The following is a 14,549-nucleotide window of genomic DNA, read 5'->3' as shown; positions in this document are numbered from 1 at the left end:
AACTGTGGGAAGTGATCATCTAACTGCATACCCCAAAACTAAACTGGTGGATTCCAACCTGTAACCCAAGTGGAAGGGTGTCAGTACCACGCCACTAGTAAAGACTTGCTGTGAGTATACCCTCTCTGACAGGGAGCTCTTTCGTCAACCCCTCATAGTAGATAACCCAAATGAGACATATATGTGTCCCTAAATGCGTGGGGTGCATCTCAACCTATGCTGGATACATGGTTCTGGAACTTAGGGATTGCTTCTAGGGATCTCAGTCTTATCTAGCGGGTGAGTCCCCATCCCTAGCGTCGCTCAGTACTAAATTCTACTCCCATCTGAAAGACACTGAACTGATTAACTGAACTGAACTGATACTAGTGGTCTTGTTTAGCGGAGCTAAACTAAACTGAATTTACTGAGCTCCCTTGACTGACAAAATGTACTGAGTTCTGAGGACTGACTGATAATACTGAAGTTACTGATATTGACTGGGAATACTGAGGTTATTGAGATTATTGAGTATTGAAATCACTGAGATTACTGAACTACTGAGATTACTGAGATTTCTGAGATTTTTGGGTTTTCTTGAGTCACATGACTGATTGAGTTCTATGGATTATAGCTTGACTGAGAGTATCATGAAAACATGACATGGCTCTAGGCATACATCTAAATTTTCGGGTACAAGTACCCCCAGGACTCGATGGAAAGAAACTGACATAGCATGACTTACATGAACACATGACCAACAACACAATTCATAATTCATGTATTGAAGCACTTCATCAAACATGTGATATACATAAACTTGTACAAACATAGGGATTTCATAATATCATTCTAGTTGGGCACTTTTCCTTCATATCAACATTTAATCAAACACATGATAGGCATAATATATGTAGAGACCATTATACAACAATTACACATCAAGATTCAACATCTAATTTCATCATCCTAGGGTTTAATCACAGGTTCACATGAATATACATTTATACAAATCAATTCCACATAACATTAATCACCCAACATGGATTTGAATTCAATTGATCATTCTCAACATAAACAAAATAAACCCAACATGAAGTTTATAAAGAACATCTAAAATCTTGACTTTAGAAAAGAGATTCTTGGGCTTCATGGACGAAAGGAGCCAATGAATGAATACTATGCATACCTGGGATGTGATTTCTTGAGGATTGACGGTGAAACCTTCTTGAATTTGAATCCCTAATAGAAACCCTAGCTTTTTCTTAAGAGAAACTTGAGAGAAACTAGTATATTTTGGGTGAAGAATGACTAAATCACGTGTTATTGGGTATATATAGGGTGAAAAATTGACCCTTTTAACCCTGGATGAGTCTTTAATTTCTGAGAAAAATTTTCAATTTTCATCCTTGGCGCGACCGCCACTATCACACGAAGTCACTGGAAAGTGACAAATGGGAAATTGCACGGTGGCAAGATGCGGAGTTACCACATTGACACCTTGTCTGTGACCTGGAAGTTTGGTGCGACACACCACTATCACGGAGCAACACTAGAAATTGACAATTACCATTTGAGCTATCTCTGTGATGCGCTGAAGGCTCAGGTGATACATTGTCTTACTAAAAAGACTCTAACTCTTCACCCGGGTGTCAGATTTGGGCGAATTTGGTATCAATGGAAAGCTTATTCGATTCCCTACATGATAAAAAGTGAAAATATTGAAAATACCACTTGTAAAAAAAGTAGATTTTCATCTTTCAAAGAAAGCTTCTAACATTCTTGGGAAACTTTTCAAGCTAGGAAAAGTACGGGGTATTACAAAAATAGCTCTAACGCCTTCTACCCTTGGCCTCCATCCACCAGATAACTCCAGTACCCCAATCCATGGATCTAGCCCTCCAAAAATGGATCCAAACACTTCAACAATGGCCCCAAAGCCAATTTTGGCCAGCCAACTTCAACTTTGAAGTGTTTTTCAAGCCTTTTCTCCAATTTTCAAGCATTTTGTCCATGGATTTCAACCAAATTTCTTCTCAAATACTTTTTTATGTCATAATCTTAGTAAATTAGTTTCTTTTTATTTTATTAATTTGACCTTGTTTTAGGTTCATAACATGCTTTTAATTAGTAGATTACCATACTAAATATTATCAAGTTCTTTGAGTTCAATTTTTGGCTAGTGCTTTTCTTTGTGTTTTTTTTATTTTCTTTTATTTTTAATTTTATTGATTCAAGTCCATTAGTTTTATTTGAGTCATCCTTATTTCAAGAGTCATAAGGATCCATTCTTCCACAAAGATACAATACCTTGAATTGGTTGAATGAAACTAGTTCACGAGCAATCTTGAGAAAAAGGCATAGAAGATGAGTTCATATACAAGTGACTTGAGGCTTTTATTACGAACTCATTTGCTAATTTTAAGGTACAAAAGAGAGAATGTCATCCATAAATTCTGATTATTATGCATAAGACATTAGTGAATATGCTTATAGGGGCATGAACTACAATTACAGTGATGACGAGCCACATAAGGGTTCTTTGAGTGTCTATACATAAAGTAATAAAGCTCATGTGCACGATGGTAAACCCTTTGAAGTATATGATAGTACAAGAGATTATGATTGACATGGTGATGAGAATTACTGCACCGGAGATGAATATGAAATTGATGGACCTTATAGCTCTTTAGATGAACATAAAAGAGTGAAAGTAGCTTATGATAAATTCGATATTAAATATGAAAGGTATGAGGTTTCTCACATTACACACCATAGTGATGAAGATAATCTGAGGTACGATTCTTTCTCCCATAAGCCTTATGAACTCTTTAAGGAGAGATTTTAATAGAAGGGGATGTTTTGGGAATACATTATCTTCCTCATATTGTGCTACTTCCTATACTAGTTGAGGGGGTATAAATTTGTGGGTAGAACCAATTTGAAGACATTGTGTAGACCATAGTTAAACAATGTTCTCTACTTCTTATGGTGCAAGAACTTGTACTTATTATCTTTATTCCAATGTGACTAGTTCTCTATATGGTAATGATATTTGAGGTAGGATTGAAGGATCCATAGGCTATTGAAGTAGGGTAAGCTTATGTTTCAAAATTTATAAGAACTTGTACTATTTTTTGTTGTAGGGTTTGATCTTGTAATTGATGATCAATGTATTATCCATGTCATATCCCAAGAAATGGTGGAATATTTTAGGTTATCTTTAAATCCAATTCAAAATACTATTCAAGATGTAAGAAGGTTTTGGATTGATCAACAAGGGTACTCATTTCACTTAGGGAGTATCAAGAAGAGGTATGATGTGGCATGGACATATTAGATACTTCTAATATTCATTTTGAATTTTCTTGATTCTAAATATAATGTCCTATATGTGCACAACTCTAATGTTGAAAATCAAAGTAAAGACAATTATTCATATGAGCTATGAGGTAACAAAGATAAACCTTACACTTGTTGGCAGTAAAAGATCACTATGTGTCTAGTATCCAATTGAGTGTATGTGATAGTTTGTTCTCATGTGAGATTAGTGATTCTTTGCCTTATAGTGATAATGTATTTTTTGAGAGTGTTCATACACTAGTTGATCCTATTGATGACCGAGTTGATTCTTCTTGTAATATCAATTTGTGTTCACCTAGTGTTACACTTGTGCCATGAATAATAAACATCATCATGTGATTTATTTCCATATATTGATAATGTTGATATTGATAATGTAGATACACTAGTTGATCCTATTGATGACCAAATTGATTCTTCTAGTAAGATTAATTTGTATCTATCTAGTGTTGATACATGTGCTTTGAATGCTAGTTCATTATTAAGTGATATTAGTGTTGATCAACTTGTGTATAATGATGATCCACTAAATAAGGAGTTTTGTGATGAACTTAAGAAACCTAAATTTAACGATGACATTGATATAGTCGGTCATGTAGATAGTCATATGAAGTCATTATACCTAAATGATGAATTCTTGAATTGTGATTTCATTCCTTTTTATTCTCATGAGAATTTTGAGGTGGAACGTGATTTTAAGGATAATCCCTTACTTAAGGTTGACATAAATAATGAAGTTAAAATACATAGTGGTGTGCCCTAGCATGATATAAATGCATCCCCTCTTGAAGGATACCAAGTGATTGAGAATCCACTATGGTATGATAACATACTTTTTAAAGATTGAAATCTCTTGTAGGAAGATGATAATATGTCTACTGGGGTGTTAGTAGTTGAAAGAAAAGGGGTGTATATTATTTAATGATCCCTTCATTCTTGTGTGATCTAATTATTGATAAAGGTCTTAATGTGACATGACCCAAATCAGGGCCTTATTGTTTGGGCATCCCAATTTCAATCAGGATCGGGGACCACCCCTGTTTCCTAACACAACCTCTAATATGCATACCCTGAGTTGGATGAATTCCGAATGCATAACACGATAGTGTTTATTACAATTACAGAATTTGGGATAGGTATGTAACCATTACCAACCCAAACAAGTCCAACCATCCACTACGAACCAACAACCATAACTAAACAAATATAAAAGCTGAGTTCCTATCCATAACATAACATAAAAGGATGAACCATTATAAATTTAGTCAAACAGTACTATCCCTAATACCAATGCCAATACTAAGGCTGACACCAATATTGACGTCGTCCATTCCACCCATAGTAGTCCTACAAAGCCTCTAACTAAAGGAAAAATAATATCTGATTTGGATATGCCCCCAACCATAGACAAAACCAATATCTATAAAATGACCAAAGTAGGTAAAGATATCCATGATGTGAAAAAGAGACTTTTGAAATAAGGAAAATCAACACTTTAATCCAATAGTTGATCCTGAACTAGATCACTAAGCAGGAGGAGTAGAATGGCCAGTTCCTGCATCGCGTGGGGATACAACCGCTCGAAGATGGGTTAGCGGGTGAACGCTAGCAAGTACTCAAGGTAAGGATAAGATAATGCCAACCTATAAAACCAAGTAAACCAACCATATGCATTCACAGCCTCATATATATATAACCATGCTGGGAAAAGGGAACCAAGTTTAGTATGCATTTAAAACTATTAACCTGGGTATATAAAGCTTAACCGTCTTAGAACCACCCACGGGTTATATGGGTCAAGTGTAACCATTTTAACTATCCTTGATGTATTTAGCCGTACGAATCAAAGATACCGTAGGAGTAGGTTATTCCCAAGTATCCTTCACTCTCCATGATACATATATACATTGTAACTTAGGGGATTTCTATGTATACCATATGCTCATCATGACCAAATCCTCATGCTGACAAACATAAGTTTCCATTGCACGTCTATTAGAATCACACCTTCATGATTAGCTATCACACCCTACCATTATTACCCAGTTACTACTATTACCTCATAACCAAGACCACCATTCAATTTGTTATTAATCAAGGCTATAATTAGTGGTATCGTCATACCGAATATAGCTTTCAAGCAATGTCCTTAGCCAACCTTTTATATAAGATGGGATTCCTATGTACCCATAGATTAAATTATTAAGTTGACTTGGGGGAGTCCCTTGTACCTCACAAGTAGTTCATTATTAAGTTTACTTTGGGGATTCTCTTGTACCCCACAAGGATGTTTAATTAGCCATAAATATGACCACTAAACCTTACCATTTAACCATTACAAACCATTTAAATCATTTATATCACTTAGAGTTCCATTACCAAGTTAAACCATGCAATATTTCCATTAAAAGTCAAATAATATAGTAAAAGCATTCTCATTGGCCTTTTATCAAACATGTTGGGGGCATAGTGTTTCCAAAACCAAAACTAATTACCAATTAACCATTCCCATGCAACCAATTTTCTAAACCACCATTAATGAATGTAAATTCATAATTAAGAAAATGGGAAAATTATAACCAATCATTTGGAACCAAACCTCCCAACATATGACTGAAAGCCCAAAACCATACATCAATTTTGCCACAAAAACAATTCATAAAATATTCCTTTAGTTGGAACTAAAAATTAGGGAGAAGTATCTTGCCTTAAATTGAGAAAAATATAAGATAAGTCACCTCTAAGTGCCTCAATTGACCACCTAGAAAGAAACCTTTAACACCCCACATTTTCAAGCTAAACTCTGAGCCGTCATTCCTACGTGTATAAACTTAAATCCTATGATTTATATTTGAATATATGTGTCATGATCTTTATCTTAGTGTGTGAAGTACTTATGAGGTGAAAAATGTTCGTAGGAAACACTTAGAGCATAGTTGAGCTAGCGCCTTTGATTCAGCCAAATATTTATTCTCGATTCTATAAGGGTCAACTTTAAACCTATATAAGATTTTATATATATGGGATTTTGCATCTCAATACTCATAAAATTATCGATAATTTAGTTATTTTTCTAATGATACCAATTTTGCCTTAATTTGATACCTGAGTAAAAAGTTATGACCATTTTTGTGAGAAATAGTAGGCATCCACGATAGACCCACACTGCGAGGGTTATTCCCCTGGAATAAGGGCCGCATTGCAAGGGTTACTCCCTATGAATAAGGGTCTCTCCATGGAGTTTATACCCTCACTATTCTAGATCCTTATGGGGCAAAAGGATAATTTGGTCCTTTCCCCTCAACCCAAGTCATTCAAAACACGATTCGGGACATTCAAGAGGGCATTATTTGCCCATCTTCCTAAAAAACAACCTACTAAAAACCCTTTACTTTCCCTAAGAACAAAGTTTAAGATTTTCCTCTCAATAACACATGGATTTGAGTCTTGGTTTCAAGATTTATTCAAGAATTCATTCAATTAAGGTATGTGGGGTATTCATCAATGGGTCCTTTTCACACATTGAGCCTAAAAACCTTCTCTTTGATTAAAGTATGGGTTCTTGTTTTATTATAGAGTTTTATATGTTCAAGATGGGGTAATTCATATTTTTTCTTAGTAATTTGAACTCAATTCATGTCCACGTATGATCCCATGAAAAATTTAGGTTATTTCATGTTTTAAATTTCAATTTCACATGTCATATTCCAGTGAATTTCATGTTACAATATCAAATTATGAATTTATCCATGTAATCATGTTGTTTTCTGATGTTTATCACATTCCCATCTTTAAGTTCATGCTTCTCATTTATTTGGTGAAATGTTTATGTTTTGGGTCTTTGAACCATGATTCCATATTACAGTTCTAAGCTTTGATATTGTATTTTATTATCATTTAGTGTTGGTGGGTTATGAACACCCGATACCTATGTGTTTTACATAATTTCAGACTTTTAAGTAGTAAGTCAGTCAAGCCATAAACCTTATAATTACACTCAGATATTTATGATCATGATGAGAACTATTAGAAATAATGTTCAGTTGAATTTATTTTAGTTCAGTAGCAGTGTCAGTTTAGTTGGGAGTAGGATTTAGCACCTAGCTAACCCAAGGATGGGGGCTCACCTACCAGTAGAGGGTGTGACCTTTAGTAGTAGTCCCTGAGTTCCAGAACTATGTAGCTAGCATAGGTTTGAGATGTCTTCCTCTCAGGTGAGGGTTGACACATATCTCTTGAGAGCACCTACTAGTAGAGGGTGACTCCTTAGTCCTTCAGGATGCCACTTTAATGTATCCACATAGCTAGTGTTAGTTCCTGTGGCATAGTTCTGATGTCCTTCCCACTGGGGTATAGGTTGGACCCTAATTAGCTCAAATTGGGGCATGTCGATTACATGATACCTCCTACAATCTTAGTATAGTATTCAAAGTGTATCAGTTTAGGTTTGCATGACCAAGTATTCAGACATGAGTTATTCAATTATTCAAATATCAGTTATTTAGTTATTCAGATCCTATTTGTACATGCTATACTTTGTTTTGCATTCTCAGTTTTACATGTTTATGTTTTTCATGCTTAGTATCCCTACATGACCCTCAGTTTAGTTTTACAGCATGTTCAGCTTTATATGAGATTTACATACTGTATTCATGTTTTACCACTTCCTAGCTTCAGTTCTACCTACTATACAATAGTAAAGATTTAAGAAACTAAGTGTAGTGATTCACCAGCTTATCAGATTATGTTTGTTCCTTATGTTTTAAGATACTTTAGCTTTCAGTTAATTTAAGTCTCTTGGTGAGTCTTTGTACTTAGCATGCATATTTTAAGGTTATGTATGTAATTAGTTTTACTTATTGCATTCACCCTCACTTACTCAGAACATTCCAGAAGTACTGATCCACATATACGTCTATGTACTACATTGTCTCATAATGTAGGTACCAGTTGTATCCACCTATCATAATTAGACAGTTCACTGCTTCCAGCCAGTAGGTGATGAGTTCTGTTGTTTTGGGGACTCCAATCAATTGTAGTTTATGTACTTTATTTTGATTATTCATATGTATTGATTAGTGGTAGTTAGAGGCAAGTCCCAGCTATCTATAGTCAGCATAGTAGAGGCTTCATAGATAGTCAGTCAGAGTCATTCATGAAATTATGTTCTTTCTTCAGTTTTATCATGATGTAAACTTTATCAGTATTATACTTATTCAGATTTCCCTGTGGTCATGTTTCCGCTCAAGAAATTCAATATTTGTTCTATTTAAATCAGTTACTTAAGAAGTATGTTAGTTCATGGGTTAGTTTGGGATCACTTGTGGTTCCAAGCACCGTGTTACTGCTAGGGGTAGTCTCGGGTTGTGACAAAACCTAAGATTTTGCTTAACTCAAGAGCCTTGAGAGATTTTAGAGTGTTTGATGGATTTCAAATAGGTTAATGAAGCCCTAAAAAGGTGTTTTAAGTCATGGGGTCCTAAGGAGTTATCAAGGGAAATGTCCAGATTACCCCCAACTTAAACTGTATTAATTACTTGTAGAAGGGTACAACCACCTTTTCCCATCCGTACCCTAGGGTACGAGTGGTACCCACCACTCGCACCCCAAGCAGAATCTCAATCCCCACACTGACCAACCTTCAACTCTAAAGTCCCACTCATTCCCAATCATTCAATTGGTACCCATAAATCTTACCTTAGATAAAATCAAGAGAGGTTGACACTGTCCAACATACGCGTTGGATTATACCACTCGTACCCTATCTCATAACTTATGGTGAGCCACTCGTACTCAGATCCAAGTTAAGTTACTATGTTTCAAATTTAGTGAAGAAAAACCCAACCATACGACCCATCACCTACTATACGACTCATACCCACCCAAGTCATACCCGTACCAAAAACTAATACAACCCACCAACCAACACTGGTTAACATACGACCAAGACCATACCAACTGTACCCCATCATACGGCTAGTACCCCCTAGTCGTATATGTCCAAAAACTAAAAATCCAGGAAATTTTATATGGTTCCAAAGACCAGGGTATTTCAGTCTACCCCACTATGATTATTCATCCTCGAATAACGAATAAGGTAGTACAAGCACGAGTTACACCCCAACACTCTTCTTCTAAACTTTTACTAAGTTAGAAAACAAAGATGCAAGGAAATTAACCTTACTTTAACCAAGTTAGAGAGCAAAGATGTGATCAAGAACACATACCTTCCGCATGAATATTTGGAGCCAAAAACAAATACGGATACTTGGAATTCATGTCCTCTTTAGCTTCCCAAGTATCTTCTTCCACCTTGTGGTTCCTCCATAGAACCTTAACCAAAGTTACATCCTTAGTCCACAACCGACGAACCTGCCGATACAAGATCTCCATGGGGATCTCTTTATAAGGCAGAGAATTTGAGATACCTAAACTGTAATGCCCCGAGTCTATACCTCAGACGCTGCACGGTGCTCATAGTCCTCAAAGATCACAAGTTAACCCATGACTAGTCCTTCTGTAATAACTGAATAATAATACTATAATATAGGTGAAAACTTGCCATAAGGTTCAATACAGAATTAAAACTGAATAATGAATAATAATACCAAAACTGAAACATCTGTCTGAATATACTCTAGTCTGGAAAGCCTCTAAACTATCTGAAATAGAGAGTAGATGGGACAATTCCCCAACTAACTCTGACTACTATGCTGAAATAATAATCATATGCTCGAACTATGAGGACTCACTACTAACTCTGACTGCAGAAAATATGTAACTGCTAGGGATGATCGGGAACCCATGCGTCTGAATCTATGATATAAATTATCATAGCACAGGAGAAAGATATGCTTCAGTACTTTGAATGTACTGGTATGCTAAGTAAGGTAGGCTAAAATGTATGGGTTCATATGCATGAACAATGCTGACTGAATGACGTGAATATAACTAAATGAGAGTACATGCATGAATACGTAAACTATAACTGAGATTATGATAACACGGAATACTGATTAACTGATATCTGAGTATACTGATATTGAATTACTGATAATTGAATGACTATATCTGATAGTCTTGATTCTGTGAAACCATACTGAGTTCTATACTGAGCTGAGTGACTGTGTTTGACAGTCTTGAATCTGTAGAACTAAAATGAGTTCTATTCTTAGACTGGAACTAAAACTGAGACTATGAGAGGTAATAATCTAACCGATATACCCCTTTCTGAATAGGTTGGGGTCCAAAATTTCACCCCAGTTGGAATGGCATCAATACCGTGCCACGGGTAAAGACAAACTGTGAGTTAACCTTCTCTGACAGAAAGCTCTTTTGTTAAATCTCACTGGCAGGAAAACTTGAATGAAATGTATCAACCCTCATAATATTTGGCAGAAAGATATCTCAACCTATATTATCTATGAATTTTTGTAATACAGGGATTGATACTAAGGGTTAAACCCTCTGCTGGCAGGAATGCCCCCATACTTGGGTTTGTTTGGTGCTGAATCCTACTCCCAACTGAGTAGACACTGAACTAATTTCCAAGTTCTTAGTAGGCTTGACTGAACTATTTGAGTTTACTGAGTTTTCATTGACTGACAAAATACTAATGAATTCGGTTAGCTGATTGAGTTTACTGAGGTTTGAACTGAATACTGAACTAGACTGGACTAATATTGAGTCTACTGAGTTTTCCTGAGTCCTGTAACTGACTGAGAGTACTACTGATCGTAACATGACTGAGACTATTCTGTAACTGATGTTGTCTCTAGGTAAATAGCTAAATTGTTGGGTAATAAATACCTTCAGGACTCGATAGCATGAAAATAATGCATCACATGACCTTGCTTAGAATAATAATGCACACTTGATTCATAATGCATCTATAGAGGCATTTTATCAAGCACTTGAGTGGCATGAACTAGTATGCATGCTAACATGATATAATCTCACTGTTACATTCACATGAACAACTCATCAAACCCCTTGGAAGGCACTGTATATACACATAGTACTAATCAACACATGAGCATCACAATTTTATCACCAAGTTCACAATTTCAAGACTTCAGCATGAATCCACATGATACTATATACATAATAACTTTTTTGCACATAAATCTTGCACTTAGTCATGGATTAAAAACCCAATCAACATTATAATCATGAATAGACTTGAATCCAATCATAGAAATCATGAAATCACTTTACTCAAAGTTTTAAAAGTATTTCTTGGACTCTTAGGGTGAAAAGAACCCTTGGATGAACACTTGACATACCTTGATTGCTAAATTCTTAAAGATTAATGGTGGAATCTTGATCCTTGAATTTGAAATTCAATCACCTAGGGTTTTTGTTCTTGAACATTTTGTGAAATAATGAGTGTATGTTGCAAATAGAAGGCTAAGTTTTATGTTTTTGGGGGTTGAAGAACGTGGGAAAAGACCCAAATACCCCCAAGGATGCTACTTTTAATGACTGAAAACTGAATTGTTGACGTGCAAACCAATGCGCCACATTATTGGCACTGATGTGATGTCCAATACACCGTATCGAGTCCGCATTGGTTCACTGGAATTTACACTAAGCTGAGGGAAAAATTATCTATCGATGCGATGGATGATGTGATGCATCAAGTTCACATTGACTCACTATTTTGGTCTCCTGAACATGGTGTAAATAAGGTTTAAAAAATCCAAAACTTGTCTAGGAACACCAACTGAAATTTTTGAGCATGAATCAATCTAAAGATCGATACTTTAAGGTTATAAGAGTCATAAAATAGCATTTCCAACTTACGAAGACCAAAATAGTACTAAGTCTGAATACTTAGCTAGAATTTTCTATGTCTGGGACCCCTCTTAGCAAGCCTAAAAGACTGAGTTGAGCTTAAGATTTTGTGAGGCCTTACAATATCTCCCTATTAGGAATATTTATTCTCGAATAAGACTGATTAGACTGAGAATACTAATAGACTGGATTTAGACACTGGACATGCACTATTGAAGCATGATTTTATGACTAAAATTACTGATATACTAAATTATCATATTGAATGTGCATATCTGATGCACGAGTGTATAGCTAAACATGATTCATGAATGCATGACCAGGATTACTGATAAACTGAGTTTATCTACTGAACATGCCTGTCTAATGCATGAGTACATGACTGAACTTATTTGTTAATGCATGACTGAGTATGCAATGCTAATTAATACCAAGTTGGTAGCTATATCTGAACATGAGACAAAGTAAATTCAAAGAAAATCTGTTACCTTGGGCTAAGTCTGAATTTGTGGAGAAGAGGTAAGGATACTTGGTCTGCATTTCTGCTTCTACTTCCTAAGTAGCTCCCTCAACTGACTGATTCCTCCAAAGAACTTTGACTAAAGGGACTTCTTTGTTCCTCAGTCTGTGAATCTGATAATCAAGGATTTCAACTGGGATCTCTTCATAAGAGAGGCTGTTCTGAATATCTATGCCCTCTATAGGGACTACGACTGCTGGGTCACCTATGCATTTCTTTAGCAAGGAGACATGGAACAATAGGTGCACTGAAGCTAAGTTTGAAGGCAACTCAAGCTCATAAGCTACCTTTTTAAAATAGCTGAGAATTTGGTAAGGACCGACATAGCAGGGATTGAGTTTCCCCTTCTTGCCAAACCTCTTCACTCTTTTCATAGGAGAGATTTTCAAATACACAAAATCACTAATCTTGAACTTGAGATCTTTTCTACATATATCTGCATACGATTACAATCGGCTCTAAGCTATCTTAAGCCTTTACCTAATCAACTGAAATTTCTCTAAGGTATCAAATACCAAGTTAGGCCCTACCACTATAGCCTCACCCACTTCAAACCAATCGGTGGGAGATCTATACCTCCGCCCATAAAGTGCCTCAAACGGAGCTATTTGAATACTGGAATGATAGCTATTGTTATATGTGAATTCAATCAAAGGCAAGTGGTTATCCCAGCTACCTTTAAAGTCTATCGCACACGCTCACAACATATCTTCTAAAGTCTGAATGATCCTTTCTGCTAGACCATCTATCTAAGGGTGAAAGGTTGTACTGAGGTAAAATTGGGTACCAAGACCCTTTTGGAATACCTTCTAGAAATGAGAGGTGAACTGGATACCTTTATCTGAGATAATAGACAGCATAACATCTTGAAATCTAACCAACTCTCTGATACAGAGTTTGGCATGATCCTCGACTGAGTAATAGGTATATACTGGTAGAAAATGAGCTAATTTGGTCATCCTGTATACAATCACCCACTAGGCTTCTGATACTTAATCTTAACCTGCTGATATGTTGAGCACTTAGGCACAAACTTTGCAATATCTCTCTTTATCCCACTCCACCAATAGATCTCTCGCAAATTATTGTACATCTTAGTAGCCCTTGGATGAATAGAGTAGCGCATACCATGCACTTCTGCAAGAATTTGCTATCTCAAGTTATCTATACCTAGCACACATAGCCGACCCTGGTAGCACAACACACTATCTCCCCCTTGGGAGAAAACCTCTACCTTCTAATCCCTGACTGATTCCTTTAACTTAGCTAGACTAGGATCTATATCCTTCTTTTTCTTCACCTTAGAAACTAGGGATAATTCTAAACTACTCTGCACCTATACACTACCTTTTGCTGAATCGACTAAGCGAGCACTTAGTCGGGCAAGCTGATGAACTTACTAATCTAACTTCTTTTTACCATCCTCCAAATGAGCTACACTACCTATAGGCATCCTACTAAGAGCATCAACCACTATATTGCTTTACCCGAATGATACAGGATGCTCATATTGTAGTCTTTCAACAACTCCAATCACCTTCTCTATCAGAAGTTTAGGTCTTTTTGAGAGAACACATACTGCAGGCTCTTATGGTTTGTGAACACATCAACCTGCACCCCATATAAATAGTGCCTCCAAATCTTTAAGGAAAAAACTATTGCAGCTAACTTAAGATCATGAGTTGGATAATTATTTTCATGGGGATTAAGCTTTCTAGATGCGTAGGCTATGACCTTACCTCTCTGCATCAAAACACACCTCAAATCAACTCTAGAGGCATCAAAATACACAACAAAGACATCTAAACCATCTAGCAGGGTAAAAACTAGAGTTGTAGTAAGTCGAGTATTCAACTCCTAAAAACTGTTCTCACAAGAATGTAAGACCCCA

The sequence above is a fragment of the Capsicum annuum genome, chromosome 6 (genome assembly GCF_002878395.1).
Source record: "Capsicum annuum cultivar UCD-10X-F1 chromosome 6, UCD10Xv1.1, whole genome shotgun sequence".
Classification (NCBI taxonomy): Eukaryota; Viridiplantae; Streptophyta; class Magnoliopsida; order Solanales; family Solanaceae; genus Capsicum; species Capsicum annuum.
Note: the sequence above shows the minus strand (reverse complement) of the source record.